General features: G+C 36.1%; 1 protein-coding gene across 1 annotated transcript in view; it reads right to left on the minus strand.

Annotated features, from left to right (window-relative positions):
• The window catches only part of LOC138712207 (tyrosine-protein phosphatase non-receptor type 13-like), a 1532948-nt gene that overhangs the window by 1323977 nt on the left and 185004 nt on the right, over positions 1-23967 (minus strand). Inside the window, exon 3 of the mRNA XM_069843724.1 lies at positions 18470-18550. The gene's annotated coding sequence lies outside the window, so the exon portion shown is untranslated. The remainder of the gene's footprint in view (positions 1-18469; positions 18551-23967) is intronic.

A 23967-nucleotide genomic window follows, 5' to 3' on the forward strand; every position in this document is an offset into this window, starting at 1 on the left:
CAACAGAGAGATACTAATATCAATACACTGACTGTAGTTACAAATTAAACACATTATTTTAAAAACAAACACGCAAAGGATCAATAGCTATTTGCAGGCACTATATACATGGACCTTGTCTTTAATTCACATCTTCTTGACGTTACTTCGTATATTATTTTGTGTTTCAATCTATTTCAATTTGTTATTTTTCACTGTAACAACAAAAATATGTTTCATAAAGCCTCAAGGCATTTCTCTATATTTATTGTATCATGGTACTCTTTGTCAATGGCAACCTGTAATATAAAATAGCTATTAAACATATTATTTTAGAAGCAACAAATAGCTATACTAAGAGCGCATTGTGATCCAAGAAAACTAGCCTAGTGAGCAAAAGAGAAACTGAACATTAACATGACATTTGAACATACGAAAGATCTGTATGATATAGGCGGAGTTAAATTATGTTGCGTATTCTATTCAACGCAGATCGCTTTTCTACGACTGTATTTCTTACATACAAAATCTTGGCTGCTCCAGCAAAACCGGAATGAACAGATCGGAGAATATATTACGTAAGGCAATTACATTTTAGTATCCAGAGTATGAAAACTCAAATGATTCAGAGAAATAAAATATATCTCTGAGTTATTTTTATATTTTCTGAGAATTACACAGTAGAAAAATATCGTTAAAGAAAGATGATTTCTGCGAAGCCTGCTTTTCATGGAAGAAGTTTCAGAGGTGATAAAGTTGAGGCAGCCACCGCTGCCAGTGTTGGAAACCTCCACTCATCAAGGAAATGAGGTAATACCTAGAATCAAGGTTTACGGCGACTGCAGAATCTACGGGAATAAAATTCGATTTCAACTCACTCATCCTGCCAGCACCGAATTTCATTACCTTGAAGTCTGAAATAAGGAAATTTGTGCTGAAGGACGTTCTCGCCGTTTGCTGTTTTATGAAATCTAAATTGAATCATTCGACTGCACTCGTTAAAAATGATTTCTTATTAAAACACAACTAGGAACATATGAGGGTAAAAATTAGCAATTTCCAAAAAGGCGTGAAAGACAACATAGGACTCATATTTTCAGAAATACATTAAAATTTCATTCGAATGTGGAGAAGTATACACTGGTGAAATGCATGATAGTATTGAAATACATAAGAAAGAACAATCACGATAGAAATGGATAAAACAGCTATAAGGGAACGCAGCATGAATCGAGAACAAATGACATTGTTTGACAAGACCGATGTTTAGACAGAAGGTCAGGCTAATAGGAACGCACAATTATAGAGATGTCATTGAAATTAGTGTGTAGGGCTAAGTTCCAGAACAATAAAAAGGAGTAGTCTAGTTTCACGCCGTATTCAGCAAGATATAGGCCCTACAGGCCGTTTTCACATTTTCTTATTAAAAAACAGACAGAGGACAGATGTGATATGAATGAATAACCGGCGGTGTGATTTTTTGGTATTAACTAAATATGCGAGATGGTTGAAAACTTAACCGTATCCCCCTCCCAAAAAGACACACACACACACACACAAGTCTCACGGAGGTAATTTAGAAAATGAATTACATTTATCCGCGAAAATATAGCCACATTCAATGATTTCAACGAAAGAGCCTAATAGTCACGAAATCAGTACTTAAAAACGTGCATTTTTTCACGAAATATTCGCGAAAACAAAGAGATAACTCTTTCAAATAAAATATAAAATTGAATTTGACTGTCTACAATGTTTTTGCAGAAACTGAACAGTTTGCATACTATACTTCTTCTAATTAACAAGTTCTTTGAATCAGACGAAACAGTTCTGCTCCAAGATGTCTTCGAATGCCGTGGTTGTCTGTCTCAAACATTAATAGTGGGAGAGGATGTCTGACATAATAATAATAATAATAATAATAATAATAATAATAATAATAATAATAATAATATATTTCATTTAATCGACGAGTTCGTTAGTCGTGTTCAAATGTAGAAACTGTTCCAAGCCTTTACATTCAAGAGCGGAATAGTTAACCCTTAAATTGGCAATGTATCCTATAGGATATAACAGGTTAATAGGCTATAATCTACATATAATTTGAACTGGTAATGGAAATTACGGGAAAACGGCTGAACGGATTTTAATGAGTGACAACTCATTTTCATGCCTGGCATCCAAAGTTTTTCGGAAAAGTACTAGTTTTCAGTGAAATGTCAATTTTCCTACATAATTTTCCTATTTTCCAAAATCCATCTGTTGTCAGTTTTGAGAACTAATTTTATTGAATCACGGCCGACTTGATTGAATTTCAGAACAAAACACACACTACAATAAACAATAGGCTATTACACGAAGGCCATGACCTGCAGGATTGCCGACATATTTAGAGCTCAATTCAATTTGTTATTAAAAACTGATTCTGCAGTGTATAATTTTCTGAGTACAGCTGTGTATTGGATATTCAAATCTACGAAACTTGAGGTGGTTTGATGACATTATTACCATTAGAAATTAAATATTATTATAGTTAGTATCATGATGCGTCTATTCTTCATTAATTGTACATAATATTGATGCTATATTGATGACATGAAAGTGAAACGTTTTGAGGTTATGTAAGTAAATGCAGAGAATATCTTAATTTAGATCTTCATTTCTATAATTTACTGAGTGACTGCTATATATAACTACAAAACTTAAGTAAGATAATAATATTGTTATTAAAAATCAAATATTTTTATACTTATTAACCCAGTGGGGTTGGGTCTTTTTCATATACTTAATGGCGGTGTAGTGTAGATAATGTTATATGTCATTGTCTTCAGTATTGGCTCTAGAGAGCGCAAAAATTCCAGTTCCTAAGGAAAGATAAAAAGGTATTACTTACTGATAAAATAAGAGCCCTAGAAAATTTTGTAGTCTCCAGATCATTTCAGCAAGATCTCTTAGTAGGATAAAATGATTTTACGCTCTACATTTCAAGTTCTACATGCAGCAGCTATACGAAAATGCTATTGTTCGAAAGCTTAGCAAACCTGACATTTTTTTAACTTTTGCCTACAATCCACAATGACCTGAAATAGCTACTGCTATCGTCCTGACATTGATACTTGCGCTTTCGCGTTGAAACTCAAAAACTGAAGTTGGATAGGTTAAAGAAAAAGTATTTGGCCTAAAAAAAATCCATTCAGAAGGAGTATGTTTCATTATTATGTAAGCAAATAACTATCAAAAAGACAAGTATTCTTCATTGAAAATAAATCTGAAAAAATTTTATTTGAACGTCTACCGAACTTAGTTTGCAGCAGCATTTGCTGCACAAGCCACTAGTTATGCTATAATTTTAATAGAACAATAGAAAAAAAATTGGTAGGAAAATTAAAATTTTACAATGCTATAATATTGCACAATATATAAAATATGGACATTGCGATAGCTGTTTTCTTTACAGTCCGACACGGTTTAATAAACTAGTGTAAGAAATGAAGTTTTGCCAATTTAAGGGTTAAGGGCTCTAGCTTGTTTTCTGGTTGAATGATCTCGCTACGGTTTGTGGATTGGTCAGAAAACTTTTCAATACTTTTTCTAAGTATGTGTAAATTGATGTTATGCAATGATTGGAAGTAGGCCTACTTTCCAAGGAAAGTTATTATTATTTATGTACTAATGTTCACAGTATTGGAAGTATTAGGGAATTTGTACCGGTTAAAATTAGAGCCTACTAACTGGATTTCTACATGTTGTTGTACATAATAAGTAGCCCTATTAATTTTGTATGTCGTTCCATAACTTATATTTTCACGAAATATTAACAGAAAGCGTCATATTTATACGGAATCATGATAAAATAAGCATCGAAATAGAAGTCAAATAAACACCACAAAATCACGTTCTTATGAATAACAGTAACTTACGTCTCTCAATTACCTACAGTTAGATAGGTGTACTGACAGCTATTCACACTTCACTTAGTTTAATCTAAACTCCTTTCTTTTTTTGTTTGTTTTACATCGCCATTTCATACATACATACATACATACATACATACATACATACATACATACATACATACATACAATCTAAAGATATGTACCGATATGGAAGATTACAATTAACTTACACAATAATTGGACCAACACTATACAGATACACATTCCGGGCCTCCCTGCTTCTGTGACCACCAAAGAACAGCGCCAGCGCTAAGACAACACAGGACAAGAGACAAACAAACACCCAGTTCCATGGAAGAAAGAAAAATCTTTTCCATTGTCCACGCCCGAGAACGCCACAGACCAACTGAATGGGAAGTGTATACACTATGAAAGGAATCAGAGCGGAGTAAAATCTGAATGTCATTAATATGAATTATTTTAAGGGTGGGGGAGGTACTAAAATTTGAATTTTCTTCCAATTTGATGTAGAATTTTCATTTTTATTTTTTATCATAGAAATATCATTGCTGCAGCATCTTAAATTCGAGATGTTTTTGAAAAAAAAAACAATACAGTAATTCACTAAAATTAATATCTCAGTCATTTTTAAAGATGAATTCAAAATTTCTATGATATTTTACTCGTAAGGGCACGTTCTTTAAAATGTCTCCAGCACAATTTTGGTATTGCTATCAAAATTTTAAAATAAGCAATTTATTACATTTAAGAATTAATTTTAGAAGTACTTTTATAGAAACATGGATGCATATTTTTCATATCCAACAAAATAAATTCCTATTTCGGAACAAAGTTACCTAAAATCAGCGTACCAAATATCATGATCATAGCATTAAATAGTTCGGAAGTATGTAACTTTTGTAAGGAATAAAGCAAAACTTGTAGTTATGGGAAAATGAAATCAAGGTTTACTGTCGTTTAAAAACTCTGTGCTGGCAGAACTTTAAAAATGGCATCACAGCAGGTAACAAAGTCATAAATGCGCATTAAATTTTGTGTAATGCATTTTCCACATATCAAAGGGTATTTTAAAGAGAAAAAAACGTTCTTTTAGACTAATTGCTGATTTTTCACCATATTTAACGAAACAATGTTTTTATTTAGACTAACTGGTAGTTTTTCACCATATTTAACTCTCTTGTCCCCTTATAGCTACAGTTTTGAATAACTTTACATAGTGTCCGCCATATTGCTTTTACTGCAAATCGACTGTAGTAGCATTTATGAACTTTTATTGCGCTACTCATACAGCTACTATTTATCTGCTAGTTCTGCAACTTAAAACTTGAACATATATCGCCCCTATCCTTAAGCGGCATAAGAAAAGCATAGGAAAAAACTCAATCACGCGACTTGATCCAACCGAGATTTGAACCGCTACGCTGCTTTCGGACCACACTGCTGGACACTTCCTATCACCACTTCCTCTTTTGTACCCTTGTGCTTGATCCACTTCACTCTTTTTCTCCTTATCTTCGTCGTCCCCCTCTTCCATTAGGGTACTGGCCTTTCAGACTTACAGGATAAAGACTTAGTTCCCCTTCCCCTCCCTAGAGTGTGTTCGGTCTTTCCGCCACAGCGCTATGTCGATAGTTTCTTGATACACTCACATACTGTAATATAGTAGAATACTTGCCCTACACTCTTTCAACACGTGCAGTAATCACTAGGGCTCAGAAATTGTTTACCTAAAGATCACAGAAAAATTACCAATAACATGATCTTACATTTCTAAAAATATGACATTAAAATTTAAAAAAAAAATGACCACGATTTAATAGTAAAATACAAGCAAACTAGAATACTTCCATCTGTGTTAAATATATTGTCACCAAACTCAGTCACTAACTGTCGCAAAAAATAAAAGTCTGCTTCTTTTCAAAGCAGGCAACCCCATTGATCCCTAGACTAGTTCCTTCCCGCGCGTTTACAGCCGGCGGCGATCGGGGAAATGCTATGGAATGATGATAGAATGGAGATAGCAAGGAATGATGTTGATGCCTAACGTGGGGAAACGGGAAAACTCCAAGAAGAAAGCCCCAATTGCAATCTTGTACGTCACAAGTGTCACTATGGATTTTTCAACAGTAATCTCACTAGAGATTTTGATTTATCTAGAGAAAATCAAAACTCGAGAGGGATTTAATTGACTATTACATGATTAGAAGAAAGTATATAAAGATTAGAAGTAACGAAGTACTCCAATACAATAAATTATTAATTGACTTACGAAAATACAAGTGTATTATTGCACCATCTCAACATTTCAAATATTACGCTAGATGGCAGTAGTGTGTTATGATTAGGTGTTTTATTGTTATCAGTCGTGCCAACTATGGAATCTTCATTGAACTCTGTGGGCGGTTACTAGTCAAGAAGGCTTTGTTGATTCAGTTTCATTTTCATTAAAACAGTTGCATTCCACTTCAATTATCCGGATCCCAGTAATCAACGTCACTTGACAAATGATTTTCAATAAATCTTAATATTAAACAATCTCTGATTCGTGAATATCCATAATATCATATAGCAGAAGCTATAACATAAACTAAATAATATAAACAAGTGTTAGAAAGTTTTCATTAGGGATGATGAAATGAACAAGAAAAGTTTTAATTAAGGATGATGAAATAAAAAATAAACATGAATAATTTTAAAAGGAACAATTATTGAAAGTATAATTGAAGACATTACAAAAACAACCCTTGTCAAAATTGATATTTTTCAGGAGAACAATAAAAATAAATAGAACAACACATGTCAGCTGTTTCCGTTAATCCTTGTGGCTATTGCACCTGATATGTATAATTTTTGGAATCTATGAACATTTGAAATACTACTAAATGTGTCCTTAACTCAATTTCAATGACTAGGGCTGTTTTTGTAATAATGTCTTCAATTTTTTAATTTGAATGTTTTAGTGGTTGGTGATTCAGTTGATGTTATATTGGACGTGTGCGTAAAAGAAGTGGAACTCGTTGATGTGCATGGTTTATTCAACTTCTTCAGGATTTCCAAATGGTGCTCTTCATTTATTTGTAAATAGGATTTCAGGGAAGATGTATAGCTATGACCAGTAATCTTTATTAATTCTTGTTCTTGAATGCCAATGCGAGTCACATTTGAAACTGGTGTGCATCGACTGGAGTGGTTTCTAATTTTCTGTCTTTTTTTTTTTTTTTTTTTTTTTGACGTCCAGACCATTGTAGTTTGAAGTGTTGGCAAACAAAGAAACAAATGCTAGGGTAGTGATAAAAACAAACAAATGCTAGGGAAGCGATAAAATTAAAACAAATGCTAAGGACGCGATAAAATTGTGCGATAAGCAGCCATGATTGGTTGAAAGACGTCCTTTCGTACCGTTTTACTGGTCGAAAGTAGTATGACGTAGTAAATGTGTAATAGTCAATGAAAAACGCAGGCCTGTCCGGGACTCGAACACAGGCCATCTCCATAATAGACTGATGGTCCACAGCATACAGCTACGAGCAGAACAAGACAAAAGCTGATAAAATATGTTTCCATTATTTTCAATTTGATAGCATAAAACATTTAAACCGGGTGAAGAGACAAGTAGAATGCAAACAAATAATCTCCGCTTGGATCTCAGGAGAAGTAAACTGAACTGCCCCGACCCTCGAGCTAGATAGCTCTGTGCGACAGGTGCCAGCTCCCCTACATTGCTTTCCCTGCAAATCTTCCAAATTCTTTCGGGTGAACAGTGTACTCCGTAGTGAGACAGGTGGTCAACAGGGTTGGAGCTCCGTGAAACATTTTGCAATGATGTGAGAACACATGTACCTTTTAAACTTCAGTTCGTTGACGCCGTTCCCTCTATACGAGCCATTTTCAAACGGGGTGCCGTGAATGATCCGTTGGTGTGTCGCAATAAAATTAAAATAGTAAAAGTTGCTGTAGCAAAAATTGGAAAATGAAAGTGGAAAGAGCAGTAAAAAAAGCGAGAGCGGCACAAGTCTGTATTCAGTAAACATAGTGTAAGCACAGTCTAGTATAAACAGTAACGAAGCTTGAGTTTATGAGGGTGCTAGGAACAATAGACTGTGCAGATACTATTTCGCATTGTCTGTACTGAGGCGATAGTAGCGATCCTAGTGGCTAGCAACTATCTATGGATGCATATTTGCTACGTATTGAGCTTCGTGACTGTATATACTGGACTGTGGTGTAAGTGTGCGAGCGGCAGAGAAGAGAATAAATGACGCGGAGCTAGGGTTGCCATATCAGTCAAGTTAGAATATCGTGCAAACCTTGAATTGAATTGAATTTGAATTTAAGGGAGAGAGCACTGCGATCCATCATTGCGACATGATTAAAGCTATTGCGCTGACTCTCAAGCTAGCCGCATTCCCAACCCACACCGGCAGACAATACTAAGGTTCGCTGCGTACCCGGGTTCCTGGTAGGCAACTCCACTCGTTCTTAGGTCAGCCCCCTCCATATGACGCCAACCGGCGTTCTGGGAATGTTATGGAATGATGACGGAAAGGAGAAATTTCCACGGAATATGCGGATTAGCTCACCGCATGATCTCCAAAGAGCTCCCCTTTTTAGGAGGCCATAGCCCTTCACGGGAAATCCAAAGGCTATTTCATTCAATGTAGATGCCTAATGCGGAGAAACGGGAGTACTCCGAAAAGAACCTGTGATATTTTCCGGCACAAGTGCCACTATGGGCTAATCTAATAATGTCGTATTTTACTTTTTTTATATTAAAAATCCCTATTAATTAGGGACTCACTGGATTAGATTATATGAGTGCGCCGCGGAATTTTAAATTACAACTTTAGTGCGACACATGTTGAAAAAAGTTGAAAAACGCTGCTCTACACGAACAACCCCAAGCGATCGTCCACATGGCTCTAATTAATTGCACTTATTAAATTATTACCGTTTTATTTGCAGCAGTGAATGCCGGTCCACATCAATAGCATTTTATTTATTTTGAAATAATTTCACGATGATTAGCTTGACGTACCGATCAACTAAAAACCACGTTTAAGGGCTCCAAAAATTAGCAGCTATTTCGAATTATAATCTTAACAAGGCACAATAACAAAAATTGCTTTGTTCATTTTTCAAAACCGAAAGGAAATGCCGACTCAGTTCTCTTTCATATAAGAATTCCGACCAGAACAAAAATCTCAGAAAATAATTATATGTAGGCCTAATAACGTGCAGCCAAATAAAAAGGCGTTTTAATACACTGAATTACATAATATTTCAGCCCCGTTGCCATAATTATATATTTAAAAACATTTAGTATACCTAAATAGAGTAAAAAAACTCATCAATAACAGAAAGGTTCTTTCGAAAACGAAAATAATGTCCATTATCTTTTTCTTCTTGCAGTCCGTTTGATAATGGCCAGAAAATCAATACATACAAATAAAAGACAATCGATAAACGCTACCAATGTTCGTTCAACGATAATCGCCGCAAACAAACAGAAACATTAGGGTTCATTTCCCTCTATTTAGCCATTTACTCACTAATTAATTAATTCTCTCATCGATTCATTCATTCACTCAACGGAGAGTTTATTTACGTATTACGAAGTATCTCAACAGACTTTCACTTGTTCTAAATAGGGATTGTTTTCGAGGGTGTAAAGAAGACATAGCGCCTCTCAATCTCGTGTCAAGTTCACAAAGGCACGAAACCTTATAACTGAACTCCGTGCAAGGTACAAAGCTACGTTTCCAAACTTCAGTTTCTTCGAAACTAGCAATTTCAACGGTGTGTGTTTAGACAAGACGTTATATGCAGCAGGAGTCTACATTGCACGGATAACTTTAGGAAATCAGTTCCAAACATTAAAGCACATAAACGTGACTACGCAAGTATTTTCTATATGAAATACTTTAACTCCCAATTTTTTTATTAGTATACACAACTTCATAATGTAGTACAGATAGAAGCAGCAGTTTATGCCACTATTTGGTCTAATATAATAGGTCTAATAATAATAATAATAATAATAATAATAATAATAATAATAATAATAATAATAATAATAATACCACCCGAAAGCTGGCCTCATATCATGTCTCAGCAGAGGTGAAAGATCATACGACCAGTATGGAGGTAACGTTTACTTAGCACGATGATCCCCCAGCCGTTATAGCTCGCTCCACAAATTCAGCAGGCTGCTGGGTGGAGACCGGTTCTATACACTGGCCGAAATTTCATGAGAAAATTTCTTTCTCTACGAAGACTGAAAACAGCGCTTATTCAGTAATGCTGGAGCAAGGAATGACCCCTTATACCACAGGATTGGGGTGACAGCGGTCCTAATTGTTTATTATTGCCATATAATGAGAGAAATATCCTATACAATTTTGAAAAATCAAGTGATACACATTATAATTCTACTGAAGATATATTACTGCAGTTTTTAAAGGATAAAGATACTAGGTTTCTATGCAAATGACGCAGAATTATCCTTCATATTATACGTATGATTTTCGCGTCAACATGTAAATTTTCCCAGTTATACAGGAATGAAGTTGGTTTGGATATGTTCATTTTCCACAACGTCTATCTTTGCATTTTTTCTTAAAAAGAAAAGTCTGCAAAACTGTGTTTTGAAAATCCATTCTTCATTTATTGTATGACTAATAACAGTAAAGCCACCGCCGTAGCTCGGTCGGTTAAGGCGCTAGCCTGCCTATCCGGAGTTGCGTTCGGGCGCAGGTTCGATTCCCGCTTGGGCTGATTACCTGGTTGGGTTTTTACTGAGTTTTTCCCCAACCGTAAGGCAAATGTCTGGTAATCTACGGCGAATCCTCAGCCTCATCTCGCCAAATACCAATCGCTATCACCAGTTCCTTCGACGCTAAATAACCTCGTAGTTGATAGAGCGTCGTTAAATAACCAAGTAAAAAAAATAACATTAAAACTGAAAGGACGGGTAAGTTGGGATCGCCCTTCTTTCTTCTCTGATCCTTCAGTCAGCTGTGTGATTCTGCTACTGTCTTGTGTGTGGGTGTTCGAATGACAACCTTAAGACTACTAAAAAAAAGGCTTAAAATGAAACATATTTGCTAACTTATCCCTTCTCTCAAAATTTCTGAACAATTCATATTTGTTATCTTCCGTTTCTTCTTTTAATTTAAAAATGTTCAGACTTTTCGTCATACTATATTATTCCGTTTAGATCCTTTGCTTTATTTAGCTGTATTTTAAATTTTACACCTCTCAATGCCAGGGAAAAAATCTGGTTCGCAAACCACACTGTTACGTTCTTGTAATAGCCTAAACTTTGCCGATCCCTGCTGTGGAATCTGTAGACGGTGGGATCGTGCACACAACTGCCTGTATCGGATTTTGTGTGATATCCGACTGCCGTTCCAGGAGACACGTATTACTTCCGCATTAGGCTCACATTTGCAACCTGCTCACGAAATACCAAACCATTGCATGTGCGTTTCGTGAATACAGGAAATGGTGAACGTCACATCAACCCAGCAACAGAGAAGCCGCTGCGCAGACTACGGATTCTATCATACCTACATCCCTCAACCGGAAACTTCGCTTGCCACTATTCCTAAATTTCGCCTGTCACAACTACAATGATATACATATTTCACGCTAACAATACCAGATACATTCACCACAAACAACAGGCGTGGCCTACTAGCCAGAATACCCAGAGAGTTAATTTTCATGAACGACTGGAATAGCGGCCCTTCGGTGGGACTCAAGTTGTTGCATTTCTAGCTATACATCCCTGCAGGGAATTGGGCAATTTCTCCATTTCCTTGGTCTTCTTTCTGTCGTGTACTTTTATGTTAATGAAGTAGCAGTTTTTGTTTACAAATCCAGCGAACATTAGTTCCATTCCTTGTTGGGAAGTGTGTAACAGATACAGCATATTTCGCTTTTTACTTAGGCTATTCTAAATCTAATTGAAGAGGTGGATTACAAACTGGTCTAAGTCCAGATGACACGAATTGATAAAATAAAAGTGACGCCCTTAGATTCGTTTTGAAAATAAAACATACGCAGAGACTAAGTCAAGACTTAGGAGAGTCTGTTAAATGAACTTAAAGTTAAATATCTGCATGCTTGGGAAAAGTGACATAAGTCAGTTTCCATAAACATTTTTTATTAATTTATTGACAACTTACGGAACATCTGCTCGCTTGGGGAAAGATACGTAAGTATTTCTCCCATTACAATAATTCATACAGAAGAAAATCAAATCGAGATAAACCAGTGTGAATCCCTTCTCCTGTAAAATTAACATTTTTCACTTGTGCCACTTTTCCCGAGCACTACAGATATAGACTTCAAAAGGATAAATTAAAACGTGAATAAAGCAAGTTAAAATCTTACAAATGTACTTAAGACACTTTGGAATTAACCTCTTCAATTTTATGTTGATCGATCAAAAGTGTCTCTAACTTTAATCAGTCACCGGTGTAACTCAGGCGGTAGTGCGTTCGCCTGTTGATCCGGAGTTCCGCTAGGGCATGGGTTCGATTCCAGCTCGGGTTGATTACCTAGTTGGTTTTTTCCGAAATTTTCCCCAATCTTAAGGCGAATGTTAGGTAATCTATGGCGAATCTTCGCAAATGCCATATCGCTATCGGCAATTACATCGACGCTAGAAAAGAAAAGTCAACGTTTCTCTATGGGGGTTTACCGCTGTGAAGTAAGGGGTAGCATGTGTAACCGTGAAACGAGAGGGCCCGGGTTCAAATCTTGGTTAAGACATGTTACCTGACTGAGTGAGATTTTTCCGGGGTTTTTCGTCAACCCATTAATAGCAAAGGCTGGGTAATATTTAGCATTGAACCCTGGCATTATTTCTCTGGCATTATCATCATAAAATCACTCGGATACTAGATAACAATCGTAGTCGATAAAGCGTTGTAAAATAAACAAATTAAAAATTATCTGTAAGGAAGTTCACAACTGTTATATTTACTTAATGTTGTGTTTCTCTTTAAATCAAAATACTTTTTTAGGAACTCATTACTTAAAATAGATCTTTTAGCGTTAAGCAAGTGTGTTAAAAATGGACTACTAGAACTATGTGGTAGCGTGTGAAAATCACTTTTAACACTAGTATGAATGTCATTACTACATACTTCCGAAGTTTAAAAACTAACTAAATTGATTGGTAGAGTATACTGTATAATTAATGTTAAAACGAAATTCTGCATTGGAAAGATCCTTATGTGTGATTAGTGTATGAATGAGAACACAAACTCGTTAATGTTAATTCGTTTCATTTTTCTCCTTTCTTATCTAATCTTGTCACGAATAACTTAAATTATACTATAGTAGTTTATATACATCTGAAATCCTTCGGGAGGTGAGTGGTGGAAAGAGATTAACTTCAAGTGCGAGTCATTTTCTTATTTATAGCATCTCCGTAACTTCATCCTAGAAATAATAGGAAAACTTTAATCCCGGATGATTTGTGAATATGACATCCTTTACAAGCAAAGATGGTAAGCTTAAGTGCTTATACTCGTTGTTTAGAAGTTTTTTTTTTATATATTTTAATACATATTTACCTTCTTAACAAATTAATTAATACCGGTATTATGAAGAGTTAAAACTGTCTTTTGAGCAAACCATACTATAATACGCTCATTACAAGTGACGTAACTGTACTTTAATGACACAGGCCTACAATAAAACACTGCTATTTATTATATTTTCCAACTATCGATTTTCAACTAAGCATATGCGATATTGATTAATATCGTACACCCAAAAACCCTCAAGCCTTGAAAGGAGCCATGCAAAAAGATAGGCACAAACTGCAAAATCAACAACATGTATTTAAAATAAAATAAATTCTGTTCATGTTAATTTTAATATTCTAATAAACTGAGTTCATTTTCTGTGTTCAATGTGTGTTGCTTTGAGGTTAAAATCGTCAAACGAAAGCCCTACAAAAAAATCAATAAATGCGGTGTACACGCAAAAGAGCTCCGTGTCTGCCATCTGTTACACTAGTTCGGGAACACTCTGAAAATACACTCATGGTCACAGTTTCATAGATATTTGTAAAAAATCGAAACTTAGACATTTAATTATAGTCGAACAAAAACAGTGGTATGCATCTTGCATATAATGGTAATTAAGAGCCGTATGAAAATTATGAAACTCGCGTCTTTATTACTGCCATTATAGGTTAGTTGCATAATATACTATTTAAGAACATGAAAAATAGTTATTTCTATTATGAAACTGCTTACATAGCCTTTAAAAAAGGTAAGAATCCGGACCATAGCCAATGTCTAAATGTTTATGCTGACGACGACAATAAGACTAACGTTAACAATTTAAAACAATTAGAGAGATCGTTCTCAGCTTATTTAGAAACCTACACAAGCAGATTGTTATAGAAATTCAATGTCCACTACTTTTATAATAACCAGTTATAGTAATTTTCAAAGTTAAAAATTATACTCATTAAACTGAACAATTCCAGTACAAGCGTTCTCAGTGAGTCATTGTTCACTAGCATCTGGCGTTGGCTCCGACCCAGAAAAAACCACCTGCACTGCAGAAAAAAGGATCCGATGTTTTTCATTTCGGATCGAACGGTATCTAAATCGCTAGCACTTTAACATCGCGTTTGTTACGGCAGTTCGCTCTGCACTGTAATAATTCTCTGCGTTATCCACTCAATTGGGAATGTAGCCTATCCACATCGCTGCCGGCTTCAAATGAAGACGCCGGCGTCTTTTTATCCACATTCCTTGAATTCCTTAACTACATGTCAACAGGCGATGTCAAGACTTCGCTTCAATAATTTAAGAATTAATAACGTATACTAAGAACTAAGAAAAATATAGACGAAATAAGTGCGGTGAAAGGAGAGAGAAAAATAAATATAGCAAAAGAGAAGGAAGATAATAATCAGATTAATTAACAGAAACGAAGGAACAAACGAGTGAGAACAAGAGATAAGAATGAAAACGAAATGGTGTAATGAAATAAGTAAAAACAAAAGAAGGAAAACAATTAAAAGGAAAATAACAGGAAGAAAATAATAGAAAGAAATGGAAGAAGAGAAAGCATGGGCAAGAATGGAAAGAAGGAAAGAATAGAATGTAATGAAGGAAAAGAATGGAAGGAATGTAAAAAGAAAAGGAAAGTAAGGAGGAGAGGAGAGGAGAGGAGAGGAGAGGAGAGGAGAGGAGAGGAGAGGAGAGGAGAGGAGAGGAGAGGAGAGGAGAGGAGAGGAGAGGAGAGGAGAGGAGAGGAGAGGAGAAATTGAAGAAGGAAAAAATGGAAAGGCATGGAAAGAGGAAAATAATGGAAAGAATGGGAGGAAAAGAATGAAAAGAGAAAAAGATTAGAAAAGAATGGAAACAGAAAACAAACGGAAAAGAATGGAAAAAGGAAACGAATGAGATGAAAAGAAGAAGGAATGGAAGAAAAGAAATGGAAGGAGGAAACGAATGGAATGAAAAGAAGAATCCAAAGCAATTAAAGGAGGATAGGAATGGAAGGAGAAACAGAATGGAAAGAGGAAACAAATGGGACGAAAAGAATCCAAAGCAATTGAAGGATAGGAATGGAAGGAGAAAAGGAATGGAAAGAGGAAACGAATGGGATGAAAAGAATAATCCAAAGCAATTAAAGGAGGATAGAAATGGAAGGAAAAAGGTATGGAAAGAGGAAACGAATGGGGTGAAAAGAAGAATCCAAAGCAATTAAAGGAGGATAGGAATGGAAAGAGGAAACGAATGAGATGAAAAGAAGAATCCAAAGCAATTGAAGGAGGATAGGAATGGAAGAAGAAAAGAAATGGAAGGAGGAAACGAATGGGATGAAAAGAAGAATTCAAAGCAATTGAAGGAGGATAGGAATGGAAGAAGAAAAGAAATGGAAGGGGGAAACGAATGAGATGAAAAGAAGAATTCAAAGCAATTGAAGGAGGATAGGAATGGAAGAAGAAAAGAAATGGAAGGGGGAAACGAATGAGATGAAAAGAAGAATCCAAAGCAATTGAAGGAGGATAGGAATGGAAGAAGAAAAGAAATGGAAGGAGGAAACAAATGAGATGAAAAGAAGAATCCAAAGCAATTAAAGGAGGATAGGAATGGAAGGAGGAAAGAAATGGGATGAAAAGGATAATCCAAAGTAACTGAAGGAGAGGAATGGAAAGAGGAAACGAATGGGATGAAAAGAATTCAAAGCAATTTAAGGAGGATAAGAATGGAAAAGAATGCAAAAGGGAACCGAGAAAGTAAACAGTGGAAAGACGGGAAATAATAGAAAGAGAAAGAAAAGAATTGATGGAAGGTTAAGGAAAAGAAAGAAAAGAGAACAGAGAGAATGAAGTATGGAAGGAAAACATGAGAACATAAAAGATTAAACAAGAAGTAAAGAAAGGAAAACTGACAAATAAGTAACTAATAAATAAATGGATAGACAGATAAATAAATAACTAGATAAATGCATAAATAGATAACCAGGCACATAAGTAAACAGATAAATAATCAAATATATAAACAGATGAATAAATAAATAGATAAACATAAACAAATAAATAAATGAATAAAGATGATCCGCTGTACACAGGAATTATGTACAATACAGATAAGCACAAAAATAGATCTGTCCATTTTACTTAATTAAACCATAAAATAATGTTCATACGCCAGTTGTGCCAATTGTAGGACTTCCAACTGGCACCCCAAGAAGCCCAACAGTACACAATATACATCAAACACACTAGTGACGTCAGAACACATATTGTGTGTCTGAAATCCAAGGACCATTCTATATATAGAACACTTCAGAGGCTTTCTGTCATGAACCTTCTAGTTTGCAGTTTTTATTAGTCTTCCTATTGTTCCTATCTGCTACCCTGGTCACCGAGGAGCTCGACCACTGTATTAAATATTCCCCAAAGTATTTCGAGCCACAAAAAAAGAGAGAGCGGATGTTATGGTTAACAAAAGAAGAAATTTCTCATACCGCTTGCCCATCTCTCCCCATAATTGAAAAGTCTATGATTATGTACGATGCTTGGGTAGTACTGTGTAGAAGAACGTAATTTGTGGTAGATAGAAACTTTTGAAAAAAATATAAATCGATTTTATACATGGATACATGATTAATATGCTACAAACCTACAATAAGAACAGATTCTCCCACTCTATATTTAAAAAATCTACGCAAAATAGAGGATTCAGCACAGATCATGAGTATGGATTTAGATGCAGCCATTTCTTGGACATGAAGTTCTTACTTTTCCCCCTGTCAAGGCAATGTACTAGCAGCTCAGGGCACGAGATGCCCTGGGCCCGAGCTTGTGGCAAATCAGTGGCAGCTGCCACTAGTGGCAGAGCTTGACATGACTGATGTAGAGGATGTGTCGCCGCTTAGGAACATAATTTTCAATAAGTCTTCTTTTTTTCGTTCTTGCTAACTCTATAGCAACTATTAGTGCTTTATGGTTGTGCTAACAAATGCAGTTACTTGTCAACAATGTGACGCTGAAACTTGTGTTCAGGTTAATGCCCAGTGACAGTCCTGATATATTGTATTTTATATATATATTTTTTTAAAGATTGGCTCATTAATATTAACCCGGCACACTCACAATAATATTCACATTCATACAAATTTCCAGACTTTAGACATCCAGGTAATTTTTCTTAGCACATTGTAGTGCTCACTGTTCAGTTTTAAATATCAATTTATGCTTTCAGTAAAAATGGTTACATTGCGCGCTATAAGTGGCGACGCTGGCTCATTCTGCCCAGTTTCAACATGAAGTATAGCGCAGGCACAGTACGGAATGTGACGGAACTCTATATTTAATCCGCTATATTGAAATTTTAAGGTCTGTTCTTCGGAGGAAGAAATGAGACGAGTAAACATCTACCAGAGAATATGTCGCTCCGAAGATACCACATAAATCGGTCAAACTGTTTCCTACAATCACCAGACTGAAAGATCAAACCTAGTTGAAGGAGTCTCGCCCTAGGCATCTTTGACATCGTTCACTGCTTCATGGTCATGAGTATTACAATGAGAAAAGTCTTGTGCAATTGGTCTTCTCCATCTGATACTCGTATCATCGATATTCATACGTTACCTGTACAATTTTTTAATAAAATAATGGAAAATATAAGGTGAAATAATTCGCCGATCAAACTGTATTTGTGAAGTTGACAAAAGCTGGGAAACCTTCTAGAAAAAAAATTCAAGCTAGTCAATGCAGGGGCTCGAAGGCGACGGCGTGAAATATTAGTAAGTCCGTACTGAGACACTGCAATTTTAAGCACTCGTCTAATTAATAGCACTAACTTTAATTTTAACCAACGTTTCCTAAGCGTTCTCGTCAATACATCTTATTACTATTAACTTCGAGGAATATTTCGCACATTCAAATTTCGTAAAACAAAAGCAGTATACATTAACTCAAAACATCCCATCTACTTCATTGTTAGCTATTGCTCTAAGTTCCAGGCACAAGAATTCTAGAGCATTTAAATAGAAACTAATAAGGAATTAAGTGGAATACTCACCTCTGATTTCGATAATTCAGCAGGATTCCAAAAACATTCGTTGCTCCAGTACCACAAGTATCGGAAAAGTAAATCCGAGTCCTGAAACAAACAAAGTAATCATTGTTAGCCAAGTAAGTTCGTGAAATATGTTATTACGTAGCTGAAATTAATATATAATTCTAAACAAATTGAGCAATCTAATTTAACTCCGCGGTTATTACAGTACATTCTATATGCTGATTAGTTGATTACAATGTTAAAAATTTGTTCAAAATTAAACATTTTTGTAGTGGTTACAAAATACCCCTCCTCCGTTGGTACTGCATGTTTTGGTATTGTATCATAAATAGGCTCGGACGTTCATGCCCTAAAATCTATTAAATATGCATGCAAATATGTCCTTCAAAACTACAAAATGTGTCAATAAATATGCACTGATAAATGAAGAGAAATTAAGTTTCCTGTAACAGTACGATTGCTAGTGAGTATTTACTTACATTATTCCTTAGTAGTCATTTCCAATTGGCCAACCTATGACGTCGGAGCGCGTTTCCCCTCTCGGAGTAGAGCTAGTAGAGCACGTGAGGGAGGGTAATGTGTCTCCGCTATTTAAACATCTCCATCTCTTCCACTGCCGCTCCTCCCACTGCTCTTATAGCTATGCTTCACCTTTCAAGGAGCTCGAGAGCAGAGACGTGTAACGTCACAGAGCCAACAGATGGAACTGCCTGCTTTGGACTCTTTAGAAGTTGAAGCAGAGGTGGCTCCGTTCTCTAAAATCAGCGACGAGTTTCAGTTCATGACCAACGTGGCTGACGTTTTCAATTGAATATGCTTTCGTAAAGTGAAAATTTCTTTCGTCGAATATACTTTTCACAAATTTCTAGAGGTAAAAGTCGACGTTTGCAAACCATAATGGCCAAGCCGTAGGAAATCCTCTTGAGAGCCATCTATCAGGAAAACACTGAACTGAATCACGTGAGGATAAGAGAGAAAAAACAATTAAAAGGTATTCGAGCGCTCGACCTTTCAAAGGGATTTAGAAAATGCCGAAATTTATGGCGGGGAAACACTAATTCAGTAGCGATGCTTTTAAGGGTATACTTATAGCATCGCCTGAAGCTCCGCAAAGTATGGATTTAGGAAAAAGAATGTGTTTCTTTGACACCTAACACACTCCAGAGTTTGTAATAAACTCATCCGTATATTCTGTATAAAGAATAAGATGTGAGATCAACACTTTAAGACCAAATTAAGATAAAGGATTGAGTACGGTTGTCAAACTGATGTTGGAACAAAATTCTAGCCTATTTCATAATTCATGAGAAGTTTACAAAATTGTTTCGATTCTTATATGTATATCATAGATAATCATCATCATAATCATTAAATTCTGTCAAGGATTAGGGCTTCTGGACTGTTCCGTCTCAAGTGAGCTGGTCTTTCCATCGCTTTTTCGGCCTTCCAAGGTTCTCTTCCGTTAGGTCTGTAAGCAAACAATCTTTGAGATAGCCTGTCACTAGGCATCCGTGATATGTGTCCATACTAATTTTCTCGGTAAAATTTATGGTTTCAGTGATGGCTGTGATGTGTAATTCCTCTCTGAAGCCAACATTCCGTTTATCATCATATAGCCCGCTAGCATTCTAATCTCACCCGCTTATATTCTTTGAAGTTAATTTGATGTTAAGGCCTATGTTTCTGATCCATATAATAAAGTTGGAACTGCCATTGTTTTACAGGATTTCAAAACTGTCTCTGGTCTGACTTTCTTTGGTAATGTTGATTTTATTCTACTTAAAAGTTGTTGAAATTCTGCTAATTTTGTTTACACCCCTAGAGTTTATGTAGTAGAGATTACAACCGAGGTAAGCCTAATTGAATTCAATGACTTGTTCTATACTCTGATTATTATTAACAATTTTAGACCTTTGATGATTTTTTTCCTTCAAAAGCCATTATTTTAATGTATATCATAGACATTATTATTAAATATAACAGAATTCCAAATCCCTCTAAAGAAAATTGCAGGACACTATTTTACAAACAGTTTAGCCGCTGGTCTCTAAATACAGGACACGTTTTAAAGATGATACGTTGTCTATCTAAGTACGATCTGCATGCCACAAAGCGAGAAAAAAGCAGAGCAGCCTTATTACTATCGCATATACAGTACTACCAGAATATACGAAGAAAAGGCCACTGTATAAAAACATATTATCAATATGCAATAATTTCCTTTAGAATGTCTGCATACTTGTCCAGATTAGACGCATATTTCAGATACTACGGCCCCTTACTGCATAACATGATGATGATAATGATGATATCCTGCGGGAAGCGAGCAGAATTACCCTCTGTGCTACTTCTACTTCGCAACATTCAAAAGGTTCAGCTTCTTATATGATGCAGCAAGGCATTTAAAATATGCGGCTCTATAATGAAACTTTAATGTGGACACTGGACTGACGGGAGCTGGAATGAAGATGTTGTGATGTCGCGTCTGAAGTCTATTGTATCATTAAGAGCGTATTGTCTCCTGAAAATTCCTTCACTACAGAAACACATTACTTGAATTTTAATTCATCCTAAAAATGTTCGTCGTCGAGTCTTATGCTCAAGTTTCTAGTTAACGACGTAAAGTTTGTTCCATTAACGCATCCAACTCATTCTTAAGTTATGGAGGAGACAGAGCGTGATGAGCAAGACAGAGAGGAGTTCCTAAGTCACATTACCGATCTCAATAGCCATAGTTCTTAAGTTGCACAGAAGCCTGGGTGAAATAAGCTCCACATGTCAACTCCGACCAAAAATTATAGCTTTATGGAAACTATTCCTATTATCGTCATTGTTTCTAATTCCGCCACCTATCTCATTCGCTCCGTTGAGTGCCGAATTCTGTCTGTGGGTCCCTGAGCTTATAGTTCACGTCATTATGTCACTAATGTACAACAGCCCATAGCGTGAAATAGAATTACAGCGGATTTTCAAGTCGTACTCTTACATCTCGAATTTTCAAAAACTCAACGTAATTCCAATTCCACCGCGATATCATGTATATTTATGTATAATATTGATGTATAAGTTCAAAGCATTTTTGCTCTTCATCATAACACTTCGTTGTTAGTAGATTATTTATCGTTTGTCATTTAAATTAGTTGTTATACAAAACAACTACCAAATTTATTATTCTAGTGAAATTGTATTCACATTGATATGTATACTATAATAAAGTACAAATAAATTGAATAATTAAAGGAAGAAAATCTCATCTAAATAAGAGGACTCGGGGAAGAATGCAAGAATACTTGTAGCATTACCGCGCTGAATGGCGATACCAATGCGCTGATGTAGATATTGACTGCTTCGAGGGTCCCCAGAAAGCTGCACTAAACTTCTGCCTAAGGTGGAGATGAGAGCTTTGGCTTCACAACACCATGATCCAAACGTTTCAACCACACAAGGGACAAAAATATAATTATCTGCAAGATGTTTATATTTATGGTGTTTACTGACAGCGGCACTTTCTGCTGCAGATCCTGGTGTCTTACAGGTTGAAGACAGATGAGAAGGGGCCAGTGTATTCACACATGTGGAATCCAAAATTAAGCATTCGCCTACACGCCACGGGGCTAGAGTCAGACCATCGGGTCTCTTGCCGCCTGAACGGCTGATCCCGGAAGGTTCTAAGATGGATGGAACCCCTGAGGATGTTAATGCTCTTTTAATGATGTCAGTGAGCGATGAATGACGAGAGAGACGCCCCTTACTCATGACACAACTTAAGGCATGGTGGCCATAAGAATCTACAATATTGCCACAGATACATTTATGAATGTGACAGATTTTGCAACAGAGGCGTAAAGCCACGGAAACTTTAAAGAATCTGGGATCCATAAGAGTACCGATGTTAGGGGAAGGAATTGCATGAAGCCAAAATCCTGAAACATTTTGTTGGAGAGCCAAAAAACGAGCACGATCTGTATCTGAAGAAAAAGATGACTGAAGGGACTCCTTAACAAGAGAGATTGTTTCTCATTTGTCTTTCTTATTCAGAGGTATTGTGCTTGTAAATACGCCATGAAATTTGCAGATTTTAAGGAAGATTGTGTTAGATCTATTTGTGGACTAAAGAAGATGGAGTGAGGTATAACACTAGCTGTTTTGATGAATTGTGTCGCGTAGTTTTGGTTGAACAGGCGTTCTACCTCCACATTCGAATAGGAAAGAAGAAGTAGCTACGGCCATAGCAAACATAGAAAGCTAAGAGTTAGTCCCGGTAGAATATTTGTACTGGTACCCAGCACGCCAAAAATTTACTGTTGATAAAATATGAACCATTTAGTAACGCCAAGAATTCGCCAAGGAAAGTTAATGCAGGGGATTACCCAAGATGTCATGATACGTTGTGCAGGATTGTTCTTATAAATTTTTCAAACTGTACAGTATCAACAAAAATATTTTCTCTGTAATGATATTAAAAATGTCAAAATACAGAATTAATGTTTCGAAATACTTACTTACAGATGGCTTTTAAGGAACCCGAAGGTTCATTGCCGCCCTCACATAAGCCCTCCATCGGTCCCTATCCTGTGCAAGATTAATCCACTCTCTATCATCATATCCCACCTCCCTCAAATCCATTTTAACAGTATCCTCCCATCTACGTCTCGGCCTCCCTAAAGGTCTTTTTCCCTCCGGTCTCCCAACTAACACTCTATATGCATTTCTGGATTCGCCTATACGTGCTACATGCCCTGCCCATCTCAAACGTCTGGATTTAATGTTCCTAATTATGTCAGGTGAAGAATACAATGCGTGCAGTTCTGCGTTGTGTAACTTTCTCCATTCTCCTGTAACTTCATCCCGCTTAGGCCCAAATATTTTCCTAAGAACTTATTCTCAAACACCCCTAACCTATGTTCCTCTCTCAGAGTGAGAGTCCAAGTTTCACAACCATGCAGAACAACCGGTAATATAACTGTTTTATAAATTCTAACTTTCAGATTTTTTGACAGCAGACTGGATGATACAAGCTTCTCAACCGAATAATAACACGCATTTCCCATATTTATTCTGCGTTTAATTTCCTCCCGAGTGTCATTTATATTTGTTACTGTTGCTCCAAGATATTTGAATTTTTCCACTCTTCGAAGGATAAATCTCCAATTTTTATATTTCCATTTCGTACAATGTTTCGAAATACATATTATTAAAAACAGGTAAAATGACAAAACATAAAAATCACCAAGTTTGTCGCCAAATGATTGATAAAAACTCCAGAAAAGTCGTTGGTCGCTATTTCGTAATTTTTGTCGTTTGCGCGGCAGTTGCAAGAATGACCTTGCAAGTGTAACAGAACAAATCTCGGAGAGATTTTCTATCGATTGTGCTTTACGTTACAAATTCTCGCATTATACGCATTTATATGTATGTTTAACTTAAGCCCGGCCATCTTGTATTTCCTCCTGTTACCCTCTAGCGATTGATCAGGTGAAAAACCTCGTATAACGAAG

The sequence above is a fragment of the Periplaneta americana genome, chromosome 13, assembly GCF_040183065.1.
Source record: "Periplaneta americana isolate PAMFEO1 chromosome 13, P.americana_PAMFEO1_priV1, whole genome shotgun sequence".
In the NCBI taxonomy this organism is placed as follows: Eukaryota; Metazoa; Arthropoda; class Insecta; order Blattodea; family Blattidae; genus Periplaneta; species Periplaneta americana.